Here is a 27,503-nt window from a genome sequence, read left to right as displayed (position 1 = left end):
AAAATTCAACTGTATGACTCTCCGTCTCTCCACCCTGACAGCATGGTTGCAGAGGTCACTCAAGGCTCCGAGAGCTGCCAGAAGCATGTCCAACAGACTGTGTGCTCTTGTGTTTGAAATCACACAGCTTTGAAGCTTGGTGTTTTATGGTAAGTCCTAAGATTTATCCCAATGTACTTTATTTTTTAAAGTATTTTTGTACTTGATGATAGATTTTTATCTTATTTATTCATACATAGTGGTAAGGATTGAACCCAGTGCCTCACACATGCTAGGCAAGTGTGCTACTGCTGAGACACAGCCCCATTCCCCCAATGTACTTTCTTCCAGTGAAACTTTCAGTACGTTAATATTCTATGGGTGATATATTTTCATTACTAATGTATTTCCATTAATAATAGGCTAATTTTTATATCCTCAAATACCTTAAACATGGAGAGAAATGTTAAATGTTAGACAAATTTCATATAAAATAGTCATATATTTATTTCTCTTCTTCAGAGACAAAAGGATTAATATAAATATTTTAAATGACCAATGTAAAGTAGTCATATTAAAATAAAGTAGATCATTAGACACAGAAGAAATGTTGGATGAATAATTAACATTATTTGGACCAGAGTTTAATGAATCAGAAATGGACGTAAGAACTAGAGTGAACTGCAGACACCGTAGTGCACGCCTGTAATCCCAGTAGCTCTGGAGCCTGAGACAGGAGGATCACAAATTCAAAGCCAGCCTCAGTAACTTAGCAAGGCCCTAAGCAACTCATTGAGACTCGTCTCTAAATAAAATACATACATCTGGGGATGTGGCTCAATGGTTAAGCACCCTTGGGTTCAACTCCCAGTACCAAAAAAATATACAAAAATAAAAATAAAGCATTATAGTGACCTGATTTTAGAATTTAATGCCTGAAAACTCTAAAAGCATTAGTCTCTATCTGTGGTGCTTTTTCCCCTACAAGAAGTGCACCAGAGGATCCTCTGGGGTAAGTAGAGTTAATACCAGGATTTGGAAATTTAAATTTGTAAAAGAAACAGGAACAAGAAAAACTTGACTGGTATTTGGCTCACAGTTCAACATCACTGCCATGGCCATAATAATTTCTGAAGTCACTGGTCACAGACTTTTTGTGAGCTATCCTGGGTAAAAGGAGAGATCTGTAATCTAGACTGTGGAGGTAGTAGCATCCCCAGACATTTTCTGTCTTTAAATTTTAGAGACTATTGCAGTCCACCTATGAAAAAGTTTTGTTTCAATCTTCTTCTAGATGCCAAAATAATTTATCTTGGTTTCAGTACTATGCTGATTTTATTTACATTCTAATTTTATCTTTATTTCACTTAGTTCTTTAATAAATAAATTTAAAGACAACAAATGAAAACATTTCAAAAAAAGGAACCTGTAGTTTCTTATCTGTTCTATTTAAATGTTCTGATTTATTTTTGCAAATTGCAGGGGGAAATGATATATATTTGAACATCATCAACTTTTAAAATAAATATTTTATCTTGTTTGCATTTGAGCTTCTCCCCTGTGTCATTGAAAATACATCTTGGAGAATTTAAGACATCTTCCAAGGCCTGAACAACTTTGCAGTGGGTGATCTAGCTTCTCATTAAATACAAATTATTTAAAGGAAAATCCAATGAGGCATGTGTGGTTAAAAGACTCCATCTCTGAGACAACCTTGAAAAGATGGCATAAGTATAGAACTGTTGCTGTTGCAGATAGTCCAGGTGGTCCTGGAGATGGCCCCTCCTCCATGGAGCTCACAGAATGAGCTGCTCATAGACATAATATGTACTTGCAAATGCATTTAAGGGAATGTTGCCTATATTTTTCACTGTAGCTCTACTGTTGAAAGACTGACCACCACAAATGTTGTTAGTTTGTTCAATGAGGGGGTTTAATTGTCCTGAACCACTTTGTTGAGTAAAGTCACAGACAGGAGATTTTTAGTTGAAAGAAAAGAAGTTTATAAATCACTGTTAGCATTGCCTGTTACCATAGTCGCACACATTAATCACCAGTTGATTGGGGTTTGTTACATTCAGAGCAGAATTTGTAACAATGGACTTATATTAGATACTTTTGATTTACTTATGCTACTCACTATGTACTTCATTTGTCAGTGGTGTCCTCATATGTCCATTGGTTAAGGACTTGATCCCTGGGGTGGTGCTACTTGGGGAGTCTTTGGTAAAGTTGAGCCTAGTGGGAGGTCCTGGAGTCACTGGGGATATACCTTCAAAAAGCATCACGTAGCCTGAGTCCATCCGGTCTCTCTATGCTTCTTGACTGGTGATGAAAGCGGTTTGCTCTGACACATGCTCCCTACCATTACTATCCAATGTACTTACCTGAGGCTTATAGCAATGTAGCTTGTCATTTCTAGAACTTTGAGCTTCAAATAACCCTTTTCTCTTTATAGTAAGTTAATTGCCTCAGGTATTTCATTTTGGCACCATGAAGCTGATAAATATACTACTTAATTTTGTTCATGAGTTCCAGTTATTTTGACTCATTCCCATAAATTGTTATGGGCTAAGAGATTACATTTGGTTTTTTAAATCTTGACTTTTTACCAGTTACTTTTGTGAAAATAGATCCAAGTCAGCAACTCCTTTAATAATCATCCAGTTTCCATGAGCTTTCTATTATTTGTTGAACTGTATTTTTATCATACCCTCTGAAAGGCAAACCTTTTTTCATTTAAAAATATGATAGCTGCAAAGATCCTTTTTAGCATTCAAAGTTAATATCAAATGTTCTATCTCTTGTGATTTAATAAGTTAGTCTCATAGATTGCTTGACTTACATGTAATCCAAGCAAGCATAGTGTTCTTTATCATCTGTCCTACCAAGATGTTGTGAGGTCCCTTGGTCTATATAAAAACAGAGATTTGTCTGTTTTATAAGTTGCTTTAAACTAAAATTTGCAATATCATCAGAGAGGTTAAGATTTTTTAACAACAGATGTACCTAAAAGAATACTGAGTAGACTAAAATATTTAATATAAATATCATTACAAACTTCCAATTTTAATTAAAGTTTTTACCCAGTGAGCTCCTTTTGATGCTGAATCTATTCTGCTTTTCATTAAAAGGTAAAGTTTAATAGAACTTCTGAGATCAGACAAATCCTAAAAATCCCGTAGGCAAAGCCAAACTAAAGCAAAATTTTGCAGAAAATGATTTTCTCTCCCCTGATCTGCCTCCAAAACTTCCATCCCTCCTTCTTGTATATCCCCAGATGTATACTTAAACCAAATCCCACACATATTTAATTTCAAGTTTGTGGTACAATTGCCCATAAAAATTTAGCCCAGTGGAGGTCAGAATCTCTTCTTTCTTTTGTCAAAGAAAATTTGCATTGTTAAATTTATATTATTCACAAAGGAATAGCTCCCTATTCCACAGATCTGCTGTATCTTCAGTGAATTAACCAGTCTAGCCGTGTGGTTCCAATCACATTTCTCTCTGCTGCCACAGCAAATAAACCAGTGTTTGGAGATCAAGTCAAATTGATTTAAATGAAAATAAATGAGAATAGCTATACAACGTGATTTCAAATGAATGTATTCCCTTGGATCATTTATTAACCTCTTATCAGAAAATGGGCCAAAGACCAAAGCACTTATTTCACTAGGAAGAAATGTGATGATTCAATGAGTTTCTCCTTATACAATCAATAGAAAGCAGATGTTTTATTTGCCCCCTACCTCCATCAGCACCCACAACTGGTGCTAGTGCCTAGAAGCCCTATTTGTAAAATCATAAATGGCACATTCACATTAACTTGTGGCTTTGCTATTGGAAGTCATGTGTGAGGGATTGCCTCATTCCCATTTGCTTGTGCATATTTATGGGGTACCTTGTGATGATGCACATGTACATTGTGTAATCTTCAAATCAGGGTAAGCATATCACAGAAGTTGAGAGTAGAACGGTGGTTTTCAGAGGTCTGGGAGAGTAGGCAGGAGACAGGGATGAAGGAAGGTTAGCCAATGGTTACTCAGATAAGAGAAATCACTTCTGATGTGCAATTGCACAACAGGGAGACTAAAGATCCTGTGCCACATATTTAAAAAATTTTGAATGTTTTCACCACAAATAAATAAATAAATATTTTAGGAGATCTGTATGTTTATCTTGTTTTAGCACTAGGTAAGTGGACTACATTTTGTTTATTGTAATTTTGAGCCAAATAAATTTTCCCTGACCTGTGCAAGGCCGTCATGTAATCTCAACCTAGTTTCTTCAGCAAATGTGCAATCTTCAATTATCCTTATGCTTCCATAGAATTTCTTACCATGTCAAATTAATTACATCCTAGTTTTAAAAAAGCAGATCAAGATAAGAACAATCTATGAAACAGAATGTTTTTATCACACAGTTGGCAGAATGAGCCCCATTGGTTTTCTAGAGTAAGATCTTATCTTTGTTACTGTGGGCAATTATTTTGGGAAACTGCCACCTATAAAACATGCTGAAGGGGGGACTTTATTTAAAATTTTTTTTTAAATGAACCATGTCAATTATAGAACGATAAGATTATAGGTTAGTAAATATAAGAAAATGTAAACTAATTAACCCTGCAGTAGGCAATAAACATCAGTTAGCAATCTGATAGACATGTTTGCAGGCATTATAAGCTCTTTCCTATCCAAAGCCCCTTGCACTGCTATTTCTTCTGCTTTAAAATGTTTTTTCCCCCCAAATCTACATATGGCTATTTCACTCAGGTTTCAATTACCAAGTCACCTCTGAAGAGAGGCCTTCCCTGACCTGTCTAAAAAAAGCAGCTCCATCCCACCCTTCAGTTATTATCGCAGAACCCCATTTTATCTTCTTTATAGCCCTTAGGAGTACATGAAATTCACTTATGTGTGTTTGCAATATGTTTGTTGCACTTCTGTGTCACATGTCAGTCATCTCCAGAGCCTGCCACAGTGTCAGGCCCCTTTTATGTTACTCAGAACATATTTGTTGCTTTATTGGCTTGAACTGACTGTATCATGAACACTTTTCCATGTCAGTAAATATTTCTTTAGAATATCATGTGGTGACTACATCCACTGGCTATGAGTGTATTAGTCTCTATGTGTGTGTGTGTCACAAATATTTTCATCAATCAGCCTGAGTTGCAGGACAGTTTGGTAGCTTCCAATTTTGCATGATGCTAATTATACAGTGATAAGCTTCTTAATAGCTACATTGATGAGCATATCCAGAATTATTTCCTTAGAAAAATTCCTAGAAAAGTAGGATAGCTGGATTAAAGGATATGTACTTCTTAAGGCTTCCAGCAATCTTCATCAGATTATGCTGAAGAAACATAGAACCAGTAAACCTTCCCACTAGTGATGTAGGAGGCTTATCATTTGCCACGTTCTTCAATCCCTAGATACGATTACCTAAATACTCTTGCTTGTGTTGTTTTTTAATGTGAAAACGGAATTGAAGTTGCAAGTATTTTATGTGCAAGCTTGCCTCAAGCTAGCATTGAGGGAAAATGACCATCACTGCACATTGGAATATTCCTCATGGCATGCCTTTAATCAAACATTCTCTCACTGTCAACTAGATCTTTTTTGTTTTTATGTCTTTCATTATTAGTTGCAAAACTGAAACTGAATTTCACTATACTGAAATGGGCTCCTTTGAACCATAAATATTACCAAACACATTCAAATCCAGTATATTCTAAATTTAGATGTCCTTGGTTTTGTTTACATCTAAAAAAGAAAGAATTCTTGGGCTAGACACTAATTTGCTTTGGCTATGGTACTTGGAAATTATTGCTAAATATCTAAAATTCTTCCTAAGGATTGTAGAAGGCTAATAACACAACTGTAAGGTATAGGAATTTAATAAGAAGTTAAGTCTATTTATGACAGACCTGAGCAGAGACAGAAAGGGATAGATTAAGAGAGCTCTTCTGTGTATCCAGAGGACTAACACATTCTTTTGCTCAGTAATTGACTGATTTGGTCAAAAAATTAAGAGCCAAGGCTTGTCTAAGAACAAAATGTGTCATGATAAAGAGGACACAAAGAAGCATTACAATTTATTTGAATCCATGTGTATTTTTTAAATTTTTTTATTGCTTTAATTAGTTATCATGATAGTAGAAAGCATTTATACACAACATTTTCTTTCTCCATTCATCTGTTGAACCATACCTTGGTATGGTTCCATAGTTAACACTAAAAAAACCAAATAACCCAATCAATAAATGGGCTAAGAACTGAACATACACTTCACAGAAGATATAATCAATCAACAAATATATGAAAAAAATGTTCAACATCTGTATTAGTTAGAGAAATGTAAATCAAAACTACTCTAAGATTTCATCTCACTCCAATTAGAATGGCAATTATCAAGAATACAGTCAACAATAAATGTTGGTGAGGATGTGGGGGGAAAGGTACACTTATACATTGCTGGTGGGGCTGCAAATTGGTGCAGCTACTCTGGAAAGCAGTATAGAGATTACTCAGAAAACTTTGAATGGAACCACCATTTGACCCAACTACCCCACTCCTCAGTTTATATCCAAAATCAGCAAACTACAGCAATGCAGCCACATCAATGTTTATAGCAGTTCAATTCACAATAGCTAAACTATGGAGCCTCATGTACTTTTAATTCCTAAAAATAAATGCAGGCAGGGGAAAAAACCAACAAACAACAACAGCAACAACAAACGAAGAAGAAGAAACTTCAAGACAAGAATATAGAATATAGTTCTCAGGTAGAACATGACCTGCTTAATTTTTGTGTCTTGGTAAAATTAGCACACTCAGAGGGTTGCAGAATACTGCAGAGATAAAATTGAGCTGGATGCTAAATCCAGCTTCGTAGGCAGTCAGGTAGGAGGAGAGGGGAGTTTCTTGACCAAAGCTGCTTAGGTGATGAGGATCATGTTCAGGAAGTGTAGGATGCCAGGTGTGGTGAACCCTGAGAGAGGGTGAGGGCCATAGATGCAGGCAGGCCCCAGAGGGCCTCAGCTACTACTGTGAGCAAGTTCATAGAGAAGCACATCCACTAAGAGTCAATGGATACAGTAATCTTGAGTTTCAGTTTAATATCTTTAGGTGGAAAACAATATTTCAGTAAGAGTTAAAACCCCATCGATTTTTCTCTAGATAGATGGCAAACAATAGAAACCCAAATGGACCCAATCGCCTTCAAAATAACCCAAATTTATAACCTGTGATCTAAGACCTTCCACCATGGATTCTAAATGGTCCCAAGTATCGTATGTTCCAACCAATCCTGGCAAATTCCTGGTCAGCTCCTCCCATGGTTGCCTTTGCCCTCTTTGTCTTCTGAAAACTGAAGTTCCTCCCACACGCAAAGGCCTCCCATCAAAACCCAGTGTGGCCAGGCCGCAACACAGTGCACTGGCCCTATGAAGTGTCTCAATTCTGTATAGGATCCATTCCTTCTAATCTTTGTGCTACCAATTAACACTTTCTGCCCTAACTCAAAACACACAACTAATACACAGGAATTTGAAAAATGGCAAGCAAGCAAGATCCCACTGCTTACTGAAAGATTCAAATACCTTTTTTTTCCTACTTTTTTAAAGTAGGAGCAAAATATTCCATCACATTGGTGTACCACAATGAACAATCTCCCTGATTCTGACATTTAAGTTGCTTTTATTTTTATCATTTAAAATGACACCATAGGGCTTGGATGGTGGTTCAGTGGTAGAACACTTGTCAGCATCACATATAAATAGATAAAATAAAGATATTGTGTCCATGTATCCATCTACAACTAAAAAAAAAAAAACCTTTAAAAAAAGATTAATAATACAGGTGAATTTGGGGTCAGAAGATGTGATTACTTGAAGGACTATAATGTACATTATCAAATTGTTGTCCAAGATAGTTGTAAAAATCATAGTTATTAGGCAATTCATGGAAGAGTACTATACTGACCACATCTTGCTAACACTAATTTTTAAAAAAAATACTCATAACTGTTCATTTTAGTGGAAAACATATTGTTAATTATTACCTCTTCCATTGATAATACTTTTATCTATCAAATTACCTTTTTGTATCTTTTCATGGCAGTCCCTTCTAATTTATGCCCATTAATTTATTGATGATCTTAATAAATTTTTTATCAGCTTGAACAAACAGTTCTATAACAGAACTAGTAAAATAGACCTGTTGAAATTAGAATTGCTACCGGTGATATCTGTTTGGTGATGTAGAGACACCTATTAAAATTTTTTCCAGAAATATAAGTTTAAAATTTTTCTCTTTTAATTTTTCAATTAAGAGAATGTTTGTTCTAAACTTTTTAAAATGACAAGCCCTTGTTTCTTCAGAGATTATCAAATATTCATTTCTATTATCTTTTCATTTTAAAAAGTATAGTTTATTTTAGCAATTCTTATGTTACCTCATAGATCTAATGGTTTGGTTGAGATGTTTTAAGAAAAATAAATTTTCTCTAAATATTTAACCTGTGAACACCACTGGCTTTGACCCAGTGATGTGTGCATGTTGGGAAGGACCCCCGCACAGAGCCTTACAAAATCCAGGCCTCGAATGAAAGCTGGTTACTCTTTGCTTAGGACTTTGGCTTTCTGCCATCCACTGTGAGTTGAAGAAACAAAGCACATGACCAACATGAAGGCCTTGGTGTGGGTGCAGTGTCCTATGGAACATCACAGCCTTGCCTTTGCAGTGTCTTTCAAGAGTCTCAATGAAAGATGTATTTTCTTTCGAGAGAGGAAATAAAATGCCTAAAGAATAATTTGTAGGGCCTAAAGGGCAGGAGTCCTCTTGTTGTTTGAGTTTTTCTCTCATTGTAATATGCTGTAGCAAAGATGGATTTAAATTACAACACAGCTCAGGCAGTGTCTTCAACACTCATATAAAACAAGCAAAAATTTTTACAAACTAAAAACCACATAACTAAAAGTGAAACATCAAACATTTTTAATACCATTTATATTAAAATTAAACAACATTATTTAGAATACAATAGAGTTATAAAACTTATAATGTGTCTATTTATTGTATTATAAATAGTTACAGAAACATATGGAATGTGTATAGGATGGTATATTTATATTCCATGTAACCATCAAACAATGAAGCTAGGGCTATGGTTGTGGCTCAGTGGTAGAGCACTCACCTAGTACGTGGGAGGCCCTGGGTTTGATCCTCAATACCACAAATAAATAAATAAATAAATAAATAAATAAATAAACAAAGGTATTGTGTCCAACTACGACTAAAAATAAAATATTTTTAAAAATGAAGCTATATTTAAAAACCTTGAGAGATCAGTTTAGAGTGAGCACTTTGAAGATACATTGCTCATTTGAATGTATAAATTCAAAAATCTTATTGTTATGGTTTGAATGTAAGGTTTCCCCCAAAAGCTCACATGTGAGACAACACAAGAAAGTTCAGAGGAGAAATGATTTGAGCCTTAACCTAATCAATGAATTGATCCCTGATGGGATTAGCTAAGTGGTAACAGGAGGCAGGTGGGGTGTGGCTGGAGGAAGTTTATTGGGGGTATCACTGTGGGGTATATATTTTGTTTCTGGAGAGTGGAGTCTCTCTTTCTCTGCTTCCTTATCCCCATGTAAACTGGTTCTGTCTTCCACACTCTTCCGCCATGATGTTTTGCCTCACCTCGAACCCTGAGGGATGGAGCCATCCTTCCTATAGACTAAGACTTCTGAAACTATGTGCCCCTAAGTAAACTTTTCCTTCTCTACAGTTGTTCTGGTTGGGTCCTTTCATCACAGCAGTGAAAAGGTCGACTAAAACACTTAATAAAAACTATCCGTAACATACAAAACTTCTGTATCCCTTCGGTATTCCTATCAGATCTTCTCCAAATATTCTACCCTAGGTATATTTATTTTAAAAAAGAATACAAGGCAAAACATTTAGTCAACAATGGATTAATATTTCTGGGTAAACAAAGGAAAATCTCATTCCTTATCTAAAACAAAACTAAACAAAAATTGAAGCCTGAGAATGAAATGATATATAAAATTCTCAAGAACAGAGAACAGATTTATTGTCACTCTTTATATGAGAATTTTAAACCAGATGCCCAAAGCTCATTGCTTTTTATATTGTGATGGAAAGACTGCCACATAAAACACACTCCCAGTCGCACACATATAACACCTACACAAATCCATAAGAGTGTGTATATTCACAATCACAACAAAGGTAAAGCAATTTAGGCTTGAAATTTGTTGACGGATGTCTTGGTTAAATAAAATTATCAACAGTGGTCAAAAAATTAAGACAGATAATTTCTTCGTAGAACTTTTAGTTTGGGACCCATACATACCAAAAGACATTCCCCTGGGGAATGTCATCAAGTGTGGCTCATCCTCTGTGTGCTCTTGCTTCCCTTAATTATAATCAGGGGTTGACTTCTGAGGAAGTTGTGATATAATATGACCCAGGCTCTTTTCCCCAGTTTTGTTCTGACTTAGGTTAATTGAGGCCTAGATGAACTGTGAGCAGCATTATCAATAAACGGAACTCACATAAGCACAGGCTTTTGAGATCCTCTATGGATCTCATGCATGATAACTAAGCTTGGTTTTTAGGGAACACAAACTCCATGTTCTTAAAATCAGTAACTTCCAAGTGGACTTTAGAAACACCACTCACAAACAGGGAATCTCCTGTTCACTAACTGAGTGGTAACTGAAGTGGTAGGGTGTGGCTGGAGGAGGTAGGAATTAGGGCATGACTTTGGTGTATATATTTGTATCTGGAAAGTGGAGTCTTTCTGCTTCCTGGTCACCATGATGTGAGCTGCTTCACTCCACCAAACTCTCCCGCCATGATGTTCATTCTCACCTCAAGCACTGAGGAATGGAGCCATCCTTCTATGGACTAGAGACTGTGAGCCCTCAAGTAAATTCTTTCTCTTCTATAGTTGTTCAGTCATAGCAGCAAAAAGAATGACTAAAAAAAGGACCAAGAAACCCAAGCTCCTAAATGGAAGAGCAAAACTAACTATTCAGGAAGAACACGAGAAATTATGAAACTGATCATCCATGTTCATATCATATAGAATAAATCTTTTCATGAAGATGAAGGTAGTAAAGATTCCTTTGAAGCAAGTAGTAAATGTGTTCTGTATTTCTACCATGGGGCAGTGCCGCAGTCTGGCTGGGCACAACTCAGGAGCCACTTGTCAAAAGAAACAAACTTTATTTTTAGAACCACACAGGCCAAACAAAACAGCTCCTCAGGAAAAACCCTCAGAGCCCAACTGCCACCACCACTTCCCACAAGCCTCTCCCTCAACCACAAGCCTCACCACCTCCCACAATCCTCCTGCTCTTGAGGCTGATTGGCTGGGTCACATGGGCGGAGCCAAAAAAGTCCCCCAATGAGCAGCTCCGTGGTCTGAAAAGGCAGGGAAGCAGCCCAATGAGCATCACCGCAGAGGAGCCAATCAGCTAGATGTTGCTCGGGCTGCTGTGAGCCAATCATCAGCTGGCAGTCTGAAAGGGCGGGGAAACAGCTCAATGAGCATCTCCAATGAGCATCACCATAGAGGAGCCAATCAGCTAGATGTTGCTGGGGCCGCTGTGAGCCAATCATCAGCCGGCAGCTGGAAGTTTGCTGGGGCCCCTTTGGCTGTGGCTCTCAACAGGGCAGGGCTGGAGATTCTTCCCATTCCTCTCAAATCAAATGTAGGGATCTTGACAAGAACGCTTAGAGAACTTGTCATATTTTTCCTGGAGGGTGGGGACAGCCTAAAACTGGTCCAGAAACAATAAGGTGGCAACATTTTGAGAAGGCAAAGTGATGAGAGAAAGGTCTACTCTTTGGCCACTAGTGAATAATAGGTCTACATTTCCCATATGCCAGATAGGCCACAAGCTCTTCTGAACGCAAGTGTTCTGTGAGCCTAGAAAATGTCCATTACAGTCAGTAGTCCCCTCTGATCCACAGAGAATGTATTCCAAGATTCCAGTGTATGCCTACAGCTTTAAATAGTATCCAAACGTACATACACTATGTTTTTTTTTTTTCCTCCACATACCTACCTGTGATAAAGTTTAACATACAAGTTAGGCACAGTAAGAAATTAACAACAGGGAGACACAGGAAAGGCCTCCTGGACATGTGCTCTAGTATAAATGGTAAGGACTACTGAGTGCTGCTAAATTTATCACAACTTTCTCATCCTGGTTTGCAATATGCCCCAACCTCTCTTTTCAGCATTGTCTCTCTTGAAACATCTTTAATGTTTATATCTTTTTCCCAGCTAAATAGAACTAACCAACCTCTTCCACTCTTTCTGCACACTTGCATATTCATCTTTCTAGAAGTTTCTTCCCCTTATTTCTACCAGTTTAAATCCTTAGTGACTTTCAAGGTTCACTTCAAAAGCTCTTTCATAAAACTTATATAGAAAAAACAGCTGGGATGCCAAATCCTAAAATCCTTTACAAGCTGCCAGTGGCATATGACACCCCCTCTGCTTGGTTCCTCAGGGTTATTTTCATGAGATTTACTTTAAAAAAAAAAAGTCTCCTGATTTCTAGATAAAGATTAGTAACAAATACCAAACTCTCTTTTGCTCTATGCAGAGGTAGGCCATATGTACTTCCCCACTAAACTCTCCTTTTATCACCATATCAGCAGTAAGAGGTGCCTAACTTCCAAAAGGCCCCAAATGGATGCTGCTTCAGAACATGGTGACTCTCATAAAAGCTACACCAGTCATCAGACATGGAAGAGAGCACCACAGAGAAGAAAATTAATCTTCCACCCCCTCATGGAAAGAAAGCTCCACTTACTGCTACAGGATCTTAAATATGCATATTTGAGGATTGATTTTCTTTATCCTGTAGTCATCATATTCATCTTTCATCTTTGGAGAAGGTGGCTTTCTTTCTTAATTCATGTTTTGATGTTGGTTGTGAGAAGGGATAGTTAGCTCTCCCCTGGAGACTAGAGAGGGATGTCAGCAAAGCCTTTTCCTGAATAATTACCAAGCACACAGGATTGTTTCTTCTCCCTTATTAACATTGCAATCATCTTACCCTATAGATTTGTTATGGTTCTGTGCCTATGTGGGAGCCCATGAGAACATAAATTGTAGAACGTAGGGTCTATCTTGCTGTGACCTACACAGGGGTGCAGGGGAGATGAGAGATTAGGAAAAATACACAAGCCAGTGTGGTGGTGCATGCCTGTAATCTCAGTTGCTTGGGAGTCTGAGGCAGGAGGATTGCAAGTTCAAAGCCAGCCCCAGCAAAGCACTTAGCAACTCAATAAGATCCTGTCTCTAAATAAAATATGAAATGGAGCTGAAGATATGGCTCTGTGGTTAAGGACCCCAAGTTTGATCCCTGGGAAAAAAAGGAAGAAAAGGAAGGAAGAAAAGGAAGGAAGGAAGGAAGGAAGGAAGGAAGGAAGGAAGGAAGGAAGGAAGGAAGGAAGGAAGGCAGCCACACAATCATTTAGAGAGAGAAGTGGGATTAGGTGGAAAACTGACCTCTGACTGAGAACAGTAACCCAGAGCTGGCTCCTCACATTTATTATATAGGTTTTGTCATGAAGTTTATCTGTGAGAAAGTTTTTGCAAAGCAGCCAGGCTTGAAGGTCACAGTGCTGACGAGATATTATGGTTATCTTGCTATGCCCAGAATCTTCTATCCCTGGGAGCCAGTGTCTGAGTTTCAAGGTTAAAACTGATAACTCTGAGTTTTTGCAGAGTGACACAGCTGGCCTTGCCATAGCAACTGGGCAATGTTAACCAGTACTTTTGCAAAGGAAGATCCCAGTGCAAGCTCACCACAACCAAGAGGCAATCAGATCCCTTGATCCACATCACCATCCCCACACTATCTCGTCTTTCTTTCTAACATTTATATTCTCTGGAGAAGCCAGCACATAGGAAGTATTTATTATTATCAATGTTCTTGTAATCAAAATATTATTATATTGCAATCTCTTTTAGGTATACCATAAATATGACTTTCTTGAACTACATCCAAGAAGTTCACTTACTGATGAACCCTTCTCTTTAAAATAATCCCCCTTTAAGACTCTGAAAATGGGTACCTTAAGAAGGCTACAGTAGGACTCAGTGCAATAAGTTGCTTATCTCATTGTGTACAGTTCTTAGAAAGTCTGTTCTGCATTGTGAAAATTCTTGTGAAAGCACATGGGCCAATTCCAACCTACAACTGTTTGCCAAGTTTAGAACCATAATATCTTAGCAGCTTTATTTTTCTTCCAAAACAAGGTAAGTTATTAAACTGTATTATACACTGCATGCTTGCCAAAGCATTTCAGCCAGACTTTTTTGTTGTTGTTGTTACACAGCACAAAAACATCTATCACTAATAAAACCTTACTTCTTTTTTCATTTTTATATAAATTCAAAGAACAAGTGCATGTTTCTTATGTTCTTGGGTTAAAAAATTGCTAACCTCTAAAAAGTATTGTTTTAGGCTAAAATTATGAGATGAGTTCCTCAAGTAATAGAAACTTTTTTCTTCACATTAAAGTACCTGGTGCTATACAAGTTTTGTTGCAATTTTTCTTTGTAATCCATCTGAAATGGGTTGCTTTATGGATCCAATACAGGGACTGTTGTGTTTTCTTTTGTTTGTTTGCCTCCTTGATTTTCTAAAGGCAGTATGTTTGAGTCTCAAACTTTTTTGGGTTTTGTTCACTTAACTACAAGTTTAATCCTGTATGTCTAATTTTTTTTAATTAGAAGGCACACACACACAAAGATTTGAACAGTGATATTGTAATTTTTCTAATTTTTTGATATTGTAATTTGTAAGAAAAATAATATGAAATTTTGTATAAAAAATGTATCTTTGTAAGTGATAGTCTAAATCTTGCCTAAAGATTTCTCATAAATTCTTCCAATGTTTGTCCACTGTGTGATTCCATTTGTCCTATATTTAAAAAAAAATAGGAAAGCACTAGTTTCTCTTTTCTAAGGCTTGCAAATAAGTCTGAAAATTGGGCTTACCACAAGAGAATAATAAAGGACTATAGAACCACAAGCAGCAGAAGAGTTAATGATAGCTGAAGCTATTTACTGAGAAAGAACAAGAAGACAGCATTAAGGTCAGCCCACCATATCTCAGAAAGGGTTGGAATTCTTCCAGGAGTATTGCACTGTTGGAGATACCTCCTTAGTTAACGTGGTTTTTGTATCTTATAGGTTCACTGACAAATTAGTTGGGAGCCTCATATAACCTTGCTTCATTATAAAACTCACGATAATTTCAAAGTTTCTTTTGAGATGCCAGAAGACAACAGTGAGGTTAAAAATGGAGGACAGGTAGAAATCAGAAATGATTTTTGTTGCAAAGAATTCTGTCAACTGATATTTAATAAGATCAATGCATGAGTGCACACCCACACCAATGCTAACAGATGTGCTGGGATCTGAATGCACAGTGGGAAATGAAGCAGATAGGGTTCCTTCTTTCTTTAAACTGACATTCTAGCAGAAGAGATGAGATTTAAACAAGTTTAGATACCCAGACACATTCTTCGAGGTTATGACAAGTGTTGTTAAAGGAAGAGAACAGGGTGTCAGAAAGGAACAGTAGTGAGAGACTCACTTCAGATTAGGTGGTCAGGAATGGCCTTTATGAGAAAGAATTAGGAAAATGAGAAGAACTAGAGAACATGAGGAGGAACCAGCCAGAAGAGAACATTTCAGGTGGACAAAAGGCTCAGAGGCAGAAAGAAGCTTGGTCTGTGGGAGAAACAAACGGGAGGCTGTGAACAGAGGGCTGTGAACTGCAGAAGTGAGCAGGGCTTCCCGATGCAAGACTCCAAGGCCACAGAGAAGAATGTACCATTTTTTCTGAGTCAAACTGGAAGCTGAAGAGGGCATGGGATAGGCATATTTTTAAAGAATCATTCATGTTATTAAATGGGGAGTAGGAGAATAGAATCAAAGCTGAAAGATGTGTGTGTGTGTGTGTGTGTGTGTGTGTGTATGTGTGTTAGGGAGAGGGGAGAGAGAACATGCGAGCACACATGCATGCATGGATCTAACGTGTATTTTCTATACTCAGGATGTTCACACATTCCCCAGACCCTTAATGAAATCATTTTTGTGTCTGAACAATCTAAATGTCAAACAATCATTGCAAAGAGTCCATAGAAAAGGGATATTAGACAAAAGAATTTTAGGAGTTAAGTTCCATGGATTTTGCCATTCACCAAGAACTATAATTTCCTCATAACAAAGCTATGCTGATTTTCACACACTATTTGTACTTGTCTGTCACACACGTAGCTCTCCAATTCTAGTGCACTTACCCATTTCCTCTCAGTGTGTTTCCCTTGAGGGAAGGCACACAGAAGGTACTTCACTCCTGTCGACTTCCACCTTGGTCTGTTTCCAGAGGCAGGATTTGCCTTTTATGCTTTGGGCTAAAAAGGTGGCATCAGCATTTCATTTCCACCAGCCAGGTAATGCCAGTCAGGAATGTTTGTGGAAATGTTTGGCGGGGAGGCAGTTGTTCAGAGGATAGTTTTGAAGATTGCTAGAACTTTGTAATTTGAAAAAACTAATCTCTAGTGTCATTTAAGCCTTTAGAGTTTGAAAAAGAATACAGATTTATAAAAGAAAAATGTCTAATCATGTATGAATGCAAGTGTTTGAGTATGTGTATACATTATTTGCAATGACATATATGCACATATACATAATCATGGGGGCTTAGAGTAGAAAACGAGAGGGCATCTCTGTGTGTTCATGTGTATATAAGACGTATCAAAAAAAAGGAGATATAGAGTCATTGAAACTTCAAGATCTGAAAAGAATAAGAAACACCCTCTTGTTTTCACATATCTGTTCATTCTCTAAGCACCTGGAAGAACACGATTTTTATAGTCTACCAGCAGATTCACACCCACAAAAAAAAATTTGAAGCCAATGAATAGTAGATAAAAATAAGACTTTCTCTTCTTTTTGGTCCATTCTGTTAAATCTTGGGATAACTGATGTCACATTTCAGGACATGATTTTCAAAGGTGATGACAGGGAGCCTCTTTGGGTGTCAGACGCTGGGTTGTCTCCTGGATCTCTTAAGTTTAGAAAGAGGGAAATAAGTGAAACTTACAACATAAAATCTTCTCATTAAATAACAAGGGTGATGTAGAATAGTCTTAAGGAAAAAGGAATTTTTTTTTTTAACTTGTAACCCTTCTTGGTCATGTCTCTTTAGGAGGAAGCTCTAGTAACTAGATCAAAGTATTATTTTTCTCCCAAAAGAAAGCAATATAATTCCCATGGAAAATCTAGTCTAGTCAGTTCAAAGACAGGATTTCACCATATATTGTCCATGAGTGTGTTTTTAAGAATCAGACATGTGCCAGGTGTGGTGGCGCACATCTATAATACCAGCAACTTCAGAGGTTGAGACAGAGGATTGCAAGTTCAAGGCCAGCTTCAACAACTTGGTGAAACCCTCAGCAATTTAGCAAGATTCTGTCTCAAAAATTTAAAAATAAGGGGGATGTGATTCAAGCGGTAGCGTGCTCGCCTGGCATGCATACGGCCCGGGGTTCGATCTTCAGCACCACATACAAAGATGTTGTGTCTAACGAGAACTGAAAAATAAATATTAAAAAAAAAAATTTAAAAATAAATAAATAAATAAATAAATAAATAAATAATGCTGAGGATGTTGTTTTATAGTAAAGTACCCCTGGGATAAGTTCCTGGTACCACCCCCGCCACCCCCCAAAAAATGTGTTTTAAAATTCTAAATTCAAAATTGTCTCTGTGGTTTTATTTTCAGAGTAGTGAGCCATCTATAGGCAGAGTTTTTGCTTCTTCTTCAGAGCCCATGTTGTTATCCTACAGCAATCCTAGTAACACCCAGCTCACTACCTACAAAGTGCAACTCAAAAGCAATGTTATTCTCTATTGAAGTAGCTAGACTAATGCTAACAACATTCTGTCCATACAGAGAAATGTTGTTTAAATACTCTTTTCCCATTACTCCTAAAATTATCCTAGCAGAAAAACAATTGCCTCCCTTTCTGCAGTTGGACCAGTGCTCTTCCTTAGGTCAGCCGAAGTTGGCTCCCATCTTTTTTCTTGCACAGAGGCAGCTAATCTGGTTTTCTATTCAGTAACCCTTTGGCCTTCCCAGTGATGATCAGTCATGCTACAGTGTAGTATTTGGAACTAACACACACACACACACACACACACACACACACACACATACACACCACTCACACTTTCTCTCCTGTTACCCAACTCTTATAAAACAAAACTTGAGAGACATCAGATTGAGTCGGGAGTCATAGTACATGCCTATGGTACTGGCTACATGAGAGGCTGAGGCAGGAGGACTGCAAGTTCAAAGCTAACCTGAGCAACTTAGAAAGAGCCTGACTCAAAAAGTGTAAATAAGTAAATAAAGTCTGGGAATGTTGCTCAGTGGTAGAGCATATCTGGGTTCTTTCCCCAGTACCCCCCACACACACAAACACACACACACACACACACACAGAAAAGAAAAAGAAAGGGGAAAAAGAAAAGAAAAAGAAGAAAAAAGAAAAAAATTTTATAAAGAAGAATAAAAAAAAATAAATGATGTGTGGGGGGAGCTTTAGAGACCTGGAGGTTTAAGGTACCATAGAGGTGAGACTGTATCTCTTTCTGAAATACATGCACTATTGATTCTTGGGTCACTTTCTCTTGAAGAAGACCTTGAAATAGAAAACCTTAAATAAAACAATGTATATAAAAAAGAAATCATTTCACTAAAATTGCTCAATTTAAGAAATAAATTTAAAGATAAATAAGCCAAAATTAAAACTATGAGAAATATAGAAATGGACAGAAGGAAAAATAACAGCAAATTATTGGCTTCCCAGGACCCAAAGACCAACATCTTTCTTGGGGTGAAAAAGAGCAAATTTAAAAAGTGACTATTTCATTATTTTGATCTTACATGGAATTGAAGCAAAGATATGTGGAAAGATCACTGAATTCTGCCTGCCTTCCAAAATGGGAAATGATAAGTAGTCCCAAAGAGCTCACCCAGCTTCCTGTCCAGTGGGTGCTGCTGTGGAGTGTCACACACCCTTCCTGTTGTGCCAAGTGCTAAAGAGGTTGAAGCTGAAAATATCTAAGCACTTGGAAATCCTGAAGCAATCCTCTAAGGTGGCTATAAAAAGATTGTCTTTGCTTCTGTTATGGTAGTAGCAGACACTTCCCTTTATTTTACTTTAGGAAGAGAGGAAGTTTGTTGTGTTGGCTACTGACACCCTGACACCTCAACTTATTTCTTTTTTTTTTTTTTTTAATATGTGTAACTTTTCCTACTTCTGTCTCTCAGGAAGAGTTTTTAGTGGTTTCATTATTTCTTCCACATTAACCTGAGTGTGAGTAATGTCAGCAATAGCAGTTCCCGAAAAACCTTCTACCTATTTTTCTCAGGACATGAGAAAAATGTTGAGTGGAGTCATGAAGGAAAGGCGACTAGTTTCAGAAAGTTGCCAAGAAGTGATGGAAAGTTCTTTATTGATTTAAAATAATAATTTACATTTACATGTTGACCATGTCAAAAAGTAACAAGTAGGAAGTAAGGGAGATGTTTGTCTCTGGGTTCTTGGAAACCAGAAATTTGGGGTTTTTTTTTCTCTCCTGCCCATTACTACATTTCTTATAGAAGGAATATTGCTTTCTCTCTTTATCATCAAATCTGTTTTTCTTTAAGAAATTCGAGTGAAATGATTTCATGTATATACACATTAAAGTTTTTGAAGCGAGGCTCTCAGCAACACCAGTCATGAGCAGCTTGCCTATGAATCCAAAAGTGAGACGGAAGCCTCAGAGAAAAGAGATATTTAAAGGTTACAAAATACTTTTAACTTCCTTTCTCAGAGGTGAAGAATGGGACATCTTTTACTTCAGAAGTTGCTAAAGTTATGGGCAAAATTACAACTAACAATTAAACAGAATATATTATTTCTTGATTATTTTTAGGCTTTCCTTGATTATAGAGAACCAAGAAAAGAGTTGGTGAATGTACTCACTGATTTACGAATTGACAGCGGACAAGAAAGAGTTTCAGCCATGCCGGATTTTAGGAGGAGAAAACCAGGAAATATTTGAAGCTGTCTTTTAAACTTAGGTAGATACTGAGCTGATAATACATCTGTGAGCGTCACTGGGTCTGTGTGGTAGTTGATGCCAAGAATGTCACAGAAGGATATCAGTTGGCCTGAGAAGAGCTGGTGAGTGACAACACACACTGGGAAAAGAGCGTCTTCAGAGGACAGATGGAATAAGGAAGGACTGAAGAAGTCTGGAAACAGGGAGCAGCAGAGGCAGGTAGGAGAAACTGGGGTAGCTGCTTCTGTCCATAAGGAGGTCTCCACAGCACCATCGTCTTCCCAGGTTCTGGCCAACTGCTGAGGCAGTAAGTCCAGATCTTAGCATTTGACTTATTCTGCTTTGTGCAGATTATGTTCATTGAAATCCCCTCTGAGTTTGAGAAAAAGAACAATCCATGGAGATATCACTCTAGCAACCTTATTTATAAAATTTAATTCAAAGGACATTTAACTACAAAATATGGAGTGATAGTTCTCAGAGGGATAATCAGAGTGGCAACCAAGCTGTTTTTATTTTTAAATTAAAACAAATTTTAAATACAAATTGTATATATTAAAGGTATACAATGTGATATTTAATCTTCATATACATAGTGAAATGGTCATGACTATCAGCTGATTAACATATCCATCTCCTCCCAGAGTTACCTTATGTTAGTGGGAGTTAAGAACGCTTAAGAACTACTCTCTTGGCAAATTTCAAGCATACAATATAGTATTATTAACTATAATCATTAATTATACTGCACATTAGATCCCTAGAACTTATCTGAACATACCTGAAACTGTGAACTTTTTTTTTATATCTCCCCCCTTCTACTCTCTGCTTCTGTAAACTTGACTTTCCAGATTTCACTTACTAGCTACCCTCTTTATTAGCCACCATTGAAGAGTCTCTGAAATGCTTGCATCTCACTTTGTGGTGCAACTAAAATCAGACTTGGTCTGGTATTCTGGTGGTGAGGTGACTTATGGCTGCAGAGCTTCTTCCTCAGTCAATATAACAGCAACTTTTATGAAGATGACTTTTATAGTTTCATAGAACCGGAAGAAGGTTCCCATTATAAATGACTCCTAGCTGTTTTTCACTAGTAATTTTGAACAAATAAATCATAAAATCACCATGTTAAGAAACAGGCAACATCTAAAATGGGCTAGCTCATTTTAAAAATCTATTTATGGCAGAGTAGATGAGAAGCAAATGGTTCTTTACATAAGAAAGAGGTATTAGATATATGTCTAATATTTTGTTGTATAGAAAAAGAATCAGCAAAATGTCCTTGGTTTAGATATATTTCTTAGTAGATCATTTTAGAATAAAGGACAATCTATAAAAAAAATCTTAAGAGTCAGAGATGGCAAGTGTCAAGTTAGTGGGGGGTGGTATTTATCCATGCCTGAGTTATATGAGATAACACACGGAAGAGTGATTCATGGAGTCAGTGAAAAATAATTTAAAAAACTGAAGAGTGAGAAAAGGCTTGATGAATATTTACTTTATTTAGGAATTATGATGTCACAGGTGACCTTAAGAAGAGTAGATTCTATAAAACGTTAGGGACAGAACTTGGTTACAGGAAGGTGAAGAGTAGACAGAGACTTCCTTTTCCAACAATATTGGCAGAGTAAATATCCTGAAAATCTACCCGGCTGCAAAGCACCTAAAAGTAGTAGATACAAGATAAAAAGCATATTTTACCATGTGCCCAAATTGGAAAGACCAGGGGAAACCATGAGAGTCTTCAGTGGCCAGAAATTCTGAGAAAAACTAACTTAGAGAGTTGAAACCAGTGAAGTCATCTGTTAATTCCTGTGATATGAAGCTTTGGTTGTAACTTGAATAAACTCAGGTCTGCCCTGGTGGGAGAGTTGGATTCAGATTTTGGGATCTGAAAAGAATTATATCTGCAGTGAAAGTGTGAATTAGAAAAAATATATATTAAAAACAAAAAAATATCTGCCTTAAAGGAAGAAACAAACAAAAATGTCCCTGAAAATTCATATACCACAGCCCTAGGCTATAGGGTCGTAAAACAGCCCTAGGCTACAGTTCTAGGGTGGGTAGTTTTAAGTGTCACTTTGACTGTATTAAAGGATACTCAGATAGCTGGCAGAACATCATTTCTGGGTAATTTCGAGGTCAAGTCCAAGCTAGACTGGCATTTGAATCAATTAACTGAAAAAGGAAGATCCTCTCTTAATGCATGGACAGACACTATCTAAATAGTCAAAGACCTTGATAAAACAAAAATGTAGAAGAAAGATGAATTTTTTTCTGGAGCTGTGACACACTCTGCTCCTGCCCTGAGCATTAGCCATCCAAGTTCTCCAGCCTTTGGACTCTGGGACCTGCACCAAGAGCCCCCAGGGTTCTCAGACTTGCAATCTTGGACTGAGAGTTATACCAACAGTTTCTCTGTGCTTCCAGCTTGAAGATGGCCTGTTGCCTGACTTCTCAACTTCCATATTTTCACGGGTCAATTCCCCTAATAAATCCCCTCTCATCTCTCTATCCTGTGGGTCTCACTGGAGAATCCTAACAGAGTCCCACATTTCACTGCCTGCAGAGTTTTAAAAAAAGACTCCAGCAACTCCAGATTTGAAGCTTCCTTAAATGCCCATTCAAAACAAATAATGACATTCCCTAAATGAACCAACTGTCAAGTCAAGCCTCAAAGAATTTCCATGTCTAAAGTCCTAATATTATCCCAGAATTTAAAAAGTACAAACCAAAAAAGGAAAAAAAAAAGAAGGTAACAGTAAGTTTTAACAGAAACAATAAACAGAATCAGCATTGAAAATGTCACATTTACAATATAAGTTGGTGTTTAAAATGGAATTATAAAATTGGGGGCTGAGGATGTAGCTCAGAGGCAGAGTATTTGTCTAGCATATGCAAGGCCCTGGGTTCAATCCCTGCACTCCAAAATAAATAAATAAATAAATAAATTTAAAAGTCTATTAAAATATCAACTGTGTACATGTATGAAGATACAAATGGTGTAAATATACTTTATATACAACCAGAGATATGAAAAATCGTGCTCTATATGTGTAATATGAATGTAATGCTTTCTGATGTCATATACAACAAATTAGAATAAAAAATAATTTTAAAAAAATCAACTATGAATAAAGAAAAAGTGACAATAAAGATGATTTGGGAGTTTTAGTGGAAAAAAAGTAAACTGTACACATAAAAATGAAACACGTTAATTAAAATTTAAACTCCAATGGATGTAGTGTTTAGCTTATTAGACACAAACTGATATGAGAATGGGAAATTAGAATATAGATCTGAAGCAACTGTCCCCAAGAGAGCACAGAAAATAGATGGAATATGAAAGCAGCTAACAGACATAAAAGATATATGTGCAATTAGAATTCCTAAATGACATATCTCCTCAGAGAAATGGCAGAGATATATTTTTGAATGGAAAAATAAATGAGAAATTCCAGAATTTCTATGGCACAAATATTCAGATTCAAGAAGCAAAACAAATCCTAATCTTCACCAAACTATAGAATGCAAATGAAAAAGGCCTTTAAAATTTTCCAGAAACAAAAGCAGATTTGCTCCAAAGAAACAATGATAAGCTGAATTTTTAAGAAACAACACTTGAAGGCAGAAAACTGTGAAATATATTAAATTGATAAAATATTTATAGCTATATAGCTAAAATTTTAATGATATATCTCATTCAGATTAAAAAAAATGAAAACCACGAAAGTTCAAACAGTTCCTCTCTACAGAACGTTGTAAGATATATACTTTAGGGAGAAAGAAGAAGATTTCAGAAAAACTGCTGAGTTCAAGAAGAAAGAGTGAGCAAATAGAGTGATAAATGTGAATAAAAATAAATAAACATTAATTCTGTGAAAGAAAAGTCTAATTTGGCAAATTTTTTTTATTGCTGTGTAGCAAATTTCCACAAACTTAAAAATAGCACAAATGTATCATTCCCAAATTTTCATGGGTCATGGGTCTGGGCACAGATTAATTGGGGCTTTTAATCAGGGTCTTCATGAATTTGCAATCAAAGTATAAACAGACTGTATTCTTATTTGGAGGATCCACTAAGTAAGAATTCACTCAAGATCATTCAGGTTGTTAGCAAAGTTAATTTCCCTGAACCTCTAAAGGGAGTGCCCAGATCCCATTTGTAGTCTGTCCTTAGTTCCCAAAGACCACTCAGTTCCATAGACCCTCTGACAATATGGCAGCTTCTTTAGGTCAGCAAGAAATCTCACTCCAGTTTGTATAACATAAATAATTAGTGGAATAACATCTTAGCACCTTTACTATTTTAGGTAACCTAATCATGATAGTGACATCCTATTGCCTTTCCCAGACTCCATTGGTTAAAAACAAGGTTTAGGTTCCACCCACACTTAAGTGGAGAAAATTATGCAAGGGCATGCATGATTCATGGATCACCTTAGGGTGTGTTCACCACAGATAAGTTGAAAAAACAAAATAAGAATTCAAACAGTAAATAATATCTTTAAGGATATTAAGTCATGCTCAGAGGTAGAGCCTTATTTAAGTCCTTGTAGGAAGTATGAATAGATACAAATTAATGATAAACTGTATTAGGCATGAATAGAAAGTACAAAAGATGGTTGAAATAAATCAAAACCTATCAAAGAACATTAAGAAAAGTTTTGGAAAATGACTCTATTATGAAATAAACATTAAGGTAAAAAATCAACAGCAAGAAAAATAATAGAAATAAAGATATGAAAGTTGAACAATTGTCTTTGAAATGAAGAATGAAATATAGAAGAAATGAGAGGAGAAATCAAGAAATTCTCAGAAACAAATGAGAACAGAGATACAACATATCAAAATCTTTGGAACAGTATGAACATAGTTCTAAAAGGAAAATGTATAGCATTGAGTACCTATATTTAAAAAATAGGTCCCAAATAAATAAGCTTATGCTCCACCAAAACCCCTTGGAAAAGAAGAATAAACTCCAAAATCAGTTAAAAGACCGGAAATAATCAAGATCAGAGCCAAAATTAATGAAACAACACTTGAAGGCAGAAAACTGTGAAATATTATTAAATTGATAAAATATTTACAGCTATATAGTTAGAATTGTAATGATATGTCTCATTCAGATTAAAAAAATGAAAATCAAGAAAGTTCAAACAGTTCCTTTCTACAGAAAGTTGTAAGATATACTTTAGGGAGAAGGAAGAAGATTTCACAAAAACTGAAATAAAAAATATGCACAGGATCAATAGAACAAATATTTGGTTCTTCAAAAAGATAAATAAGATTGATAAACCCATAACCAAAATAAATAAAAGAGAGAGAAGATCCAAATAAACAGGATTAGATATCAAATAGGATATATCACCATAGTTACTTCCAAAATTCAGAGGAACATTAGATACTATTTTGAAAATTAATATGCCATTGAACTGGGAAATCTATTAGACATTGACAAATTTCTAGATACATATAACCAAAGTGAAAATCTAAACAGATCAATATCAAATAATGAAATTGAAATAGAAATTAAAAGTCTTGCAACAAAGAAACATTAAAGACCAGATAGATTCTCAGCTGAGTTCTACCAGACCTTTAAAGAATTACTCCATGAAATTGAAAAGGAGAGATGACTCTGAAATACATTCTATGAAGTCAGTATAACCCTGATACCAAAATGAGACAAAGACACATCAAGGAAAGAAAACTACAGAACAATACTCCTGACGAACACATTCCTCTTTGTTTTATGAAGCCATCATTATCCTCTTGATTCCAAAACTCTACTCCACATCATGTATTACCACAATAGGATCCTAATTATAATAAGTTATATTCCATGTATGTGTAATATGTCAAAATACATTCTGCTCTCATGTATAATTAAAAAGAACAAATAAAATAAAAAACATTTTAAAAAACACAACATGCTCCTGCCATACCACTCATTTACAACTTTGTATGTTAAAAAAAACCCTCAGTATGAGATAACAACAACCAACCAACAAATTAAATCCAGCAATATATTTCACACACACACACACACACACGAATTGTTAAGTTGGCTCTATTCGAAAAATGAAAGGCTTGTTAGTGTTTTCTAAAAAACAGATCAACAAACAATAAAATTCCATAAAATTATCTCTCTTCCTTTATTTTATTCATATTTTATTCATGTCAATATTAATTCACATGAAACTCAGCAAACTTGGAATAGAGGAAATATGGTACAACAAATGAGGCATTGCGGGTCATTTTTCCTTAACAGGTAAAAAGTATACAAATCTCACAGAAAACATTCTCATTGGTGAGATGATAAAATCATTCTCTTTAAAGAGAGGAACAAAAGAAGGACGCCCACTATTACCATGCATACTCAACATTAAACTGAGGATTACTGAAAACACAAAAATAAGAAGAAATAATAAAATTTAAAAGAATAGGAAAAAAACATAAACAAAATTCTCATTATTTACAGACATAGTAATTGTCTTCAAAAGATTCCCAAAGAAAGATACAATTTATCCAAATTAATAAAAGAACTAGCTAAGTGACTTAAATAAGGGCAATACATAAAAATTAATAAACAGAAAATGTAATTTGCAGAAACAAAAATAGATAATTAGCAATCAATTTCAAAAAAGATAGACAATCCTTTTATGGAGGAAATTTATACATTTTAAAATATATTTTAACAGATAAATTGTGAGTTATTCATGAATTACAAGATTCAATATCTTAAATAAGTTAGTTATTCCCATATTGACCTGAGTCAGTGAAATTTCTTCCAAAATTCAAACTGAATTTTCCTTGTTATCTGAAAGACTGATTTGAAGATTTAAAGAGTCAAGAAATAAAAAGTGTAGTGATTTGCCCTAACTTAAGACTTAAGGCTACTTTATACATTAGTAGACAAATACACAAGTGGAAGTGAAGCTAGAGCCCAGAGTTACACCAAAGCTCACCAGGAAATATGGTATGACAAATGAGGCATTGCAAATCTGTGAGAAAAAGATTCAGTAGGTGGTATCTGGATATTTTTATCCATTTTGTTTTAAATGAAAATGGATTCCTACTTCACATCTCACATAAAACTCTGTTCTAAATAAAGAATACATACATATTTCAAAGTTGAAAAATTATTTGATTTTATTTCTTCTTTTCAGATATGTCTTTATGACCATGGAGTCCAAAAGGATTTAAGAAGAAAAATATAAGACCATTGGAGAATTGACTTCATTATGAGCTTATATATTCATGAAATGCATCATAAAAATTGAGGGGAGACATACGCACCACTAGTAAAAATGTTACCAGAGATTGAGAGTCAA

The 27,503-nt window shown here is 36.0% G+C and overlaps 2 long non-coding RNA genes across 3 annotated transcripts; one reads left to right on the top strand and one right to left on the bottom strand.

The window, feature by feature from the left end:
• On the top strand, positions 1 to 27,503 carry LOC144375381 (uncharacterized). The gene is made up of 3 exons (XR_013435117.1): positions 1 to 149; positions 20,041 to 20,388; positions 27,339 to 27,503. It is a non-coding gene; the product is annotated as an uncharacterized LOC144375381 (long non-coding RNA).
• LOC144370255 (uncharacterized) lies at positions 16,972 to 19,164 on the bottom strand. Of its 2 annotated transcripts, none has more exons than XR_013430148.1 (2): positions 19,093 to 19,164; positions 16,972 to 17,119 (listed from the first exon to the last, which is right to left on the bottom strand). It is a non-coding gene; the product is annotated as an uncharacterized LOC144370255 (long non-coding RNA). The 2 variants fall into 2 exon arrangements; XR_013430150.1 differs by having other exon boundaries at positions 19,004 to 19,145.

The sequence above is a fragment of the Ictidomys tridecemlineatus genome, chromosome 2 (genome assembly GCF_052094955.1).
Source record: "Ictidomys tridecemlineatus isolate mIctTri1 chromosome 2, mIctTri1.hap1, whole genome shotgun sequence".
NCBI classification, from domain to species: domain Eukaryota; kingdom Metazoa; phylum Chordata; class Mammalia; order Rodentia; family Sciuridae; genus Ictidomys; species Ictidomys tridecemlineatus.
Note: the sequence above shows the minus strand (reverse complement) of the source record. Positions and strands in the feature narration are given on the sequence as shown.